General features: G+C 45.4%; 1 pseudogene across 1 annotated transcript; it reads right to left on the reverse strand.

Annotated features, from left to right (window-relative positions):
* Positions 1 to 715: 715 nt before the first annotated feature.
* Positions 716 to 1,555, reverse strand: LOC311180627 (olfactory receptor 7A10-like; annotated as a pseudogene). Its single transcript has one exon. The product of its transcript is annotated as an olfactory receptor 7A10-like (transcript).
* Between the last annotated feature and the right edge of the window lie 892 nt (positions 1,556 to 2,447).

A 2,447-nucleotide genomic window follows, 5' to 3' on the forward strand; every position in this document is an offset into this window, starting at 1 on the left:
GGCAGGAGAGGAAGGAAGAGCTCATGATCCTAAACACAAGGACTTCCCGCCAAGAATACTCCACCCTGCAGAATTATTCCATTATGAATGTGAATGAAAGATTCCCCAGAGAGAGAAGCCCATGGAGTTGATCACTGCCAGGTCTGTCTGCCTGACAATAAAAACTGACAGGAGTTCTTCTACAAGAAAGAAAAAAATGAAACATAAAGCCCTGAGCAAAATGACATGAGCGGGAATATTATGGGTCAACAACAAAGCACTGAAAGGAAGGAAGGAAAGGAAAGCAGTAGGGACAGCGGACTATTAGCCCTGGATACCCGTGGATACTGTGATATCACAAGATTCTTCTGCAGATAATCCATAAGTTGCTGTTTTTACCGTATACTGTTGTACATATTTTCCCTCCCGTTCTTTGTATTATTTTGTAAGTACACAGTTTCCTGTCTTAAACATTTTACTAAAGAAAAATTCATTCACACTATACTTTTTTTAATACTGAACCCAGTATTCACAAAAGTTAAAAATAATTTAGGAAATAGAGATATTTATAATACATAAAAATTTTTAATATATAATATATCAAAAACTAATGTCAAACTGTGTACATAAGACAAGCACAGATCATCTCTGACTGACTGAGGACAGGATCATGACTCAGTCCATGGACTGTGAGCCCTGCTGCTCCCGACCAGACAATCTGAGGAAGCAGCCCCCGTCACGTTGGGGTTGCTCTGCAGCTGAAGAGCCTCCCCAGGGCCTGCTTTATGTCCTTGTTTCTGAGACTGTAGATGAAGGGGTTCAGCATGGGGGTGACCACCGTGTACATCACCGAGGCGATTGCACTGTCCCTGGAGTCGTGGTTAGCGGCAGAGCAGAGGTACACGCCGAGCGCCGTCCCGTAGAACAGGGAGACCACGGAGAGGTGAGACCCGCAGGTGGAGAAGGCTTTGTACCTGCCGCTCGCTGAGGAGATTTTCAAAACAGAGGACACAATCTTAGAGTAGGAGAAAAGGATGCCACTGAGAGGAATCATCCCCACAACCTCCGCTGCTACATATATCATCAGCTCATTGAGGAAGGTGTCAGAACAGGCAAGCTGGATCACCTGGTCCAGGTCACAGAAGAAGTGAGAGATTTGCACCTGTGAGCAAAAGGACAGTCGCAAAACCATTAAGCTGTGTAACAGAGAATCCAGAAAACTTAACACCCAGCATGCAAGAAGCAGGAGGCCACAAAACTGGGGGTTCATGATGACCATGTAGTGCAGGGGATGGCAGATGACCACAAAACGGTCGTAGGCCATGGCTGTCAAGAGGAAGGTGTCCACGCCTGCAAAGAGTAAGAAGAAGAATATCTGGCTGAGACAGCCCGCGTAGGTGATGGCTTTGTTCTGTGTCTGGATGTTCAACAGCATCTTGGGGACGGTGGTGGAGGTGAAGCCGATGTCGACAAAGGACAGGTTGGCGAGGAAGAACTACATGGGGGTGTGCAGGTGGGGGTCCGTGACGATGGCCAGGATGATGAGGAGATTCCCAGTGACCGTGACCAAGTACATGGCCAAGAATGCCCAGAAGAGGAGGGGCTGCAGCGAGGCCTCTTCTGAGAGCCCCAGGAGGGTGAACGCTGTGGGGTGGGTTTGGTTTCCTGGCGCCAGGTCGCTGGTGAGCCTGGGGGATGGAGACAGAAGTGATGTCAACTTAACCACAGCAGAGCAGTCACGGAATGAGTTTACATGGGGTGATTTCATTTAAAATAATTAGGTAATCAATTTCATTTCTTAGAGCTAGATCCCGTTACCCAAATTTTAAAGGCTGTTAAGTGACTCACCTTCCCCTGATACTGAAAATAATTAGCCATTCTTACATTTTATGTAAACATATTTCTAAGTCAAAATTGTCTCTGAAAAATTCCTAATATTTTCTTTTAAATACATTTGATCAATTGCTTTTCCAAATATTGTTGGAATCATGGAAAAAAGCAATGAGACCGACTTTGAATAATCCTAGCCCCTGGGTGTCCCTGGTGGCACAGGGGCTAAGTCTCACGGCTACCACTGGTACAGCCTGAGTATGATCCCCAGCCAGGGAGTGACCCACAATGGCACAGCAGACCTCTCATATCTCCCCGCTGCTCCCCTCAGCAGTGTATTTCAGTCGATCTGCCTGTCCTGCCCTCCATTCTGTCTCTGTCCTCCCTCACCCACTGCACCTTTGGCCTGCACCCTAGTTCTTCTATGCATACATAATAAATAAGATTTTTTTTTAAAAAAAGAAAAATCCTAGCCCCAAGTAAGTTTTCTGCGAAGTATGTGTGTAGTCTCAGAAAATAATATTTCATATGGTGCTTACTATTGTTAGGTAAAATTATGTAGTTGGATGAAGAGTTAGAACCAAGAGGAAGCTTGTATAATCACTTCCAATTAACAGACTTCGAACAAAAAAATCTGA

Source organism: Talpa europaea (genome assembly GCF_964194135.1).
Source record: "Talpa europaea genome assembly, chromosome: 12".
NCBI lineage: Eukaryota > Metazoa > Chordata > Mammalia > Eulipotyphla > Talpidae > Talpa > Talpa europaea.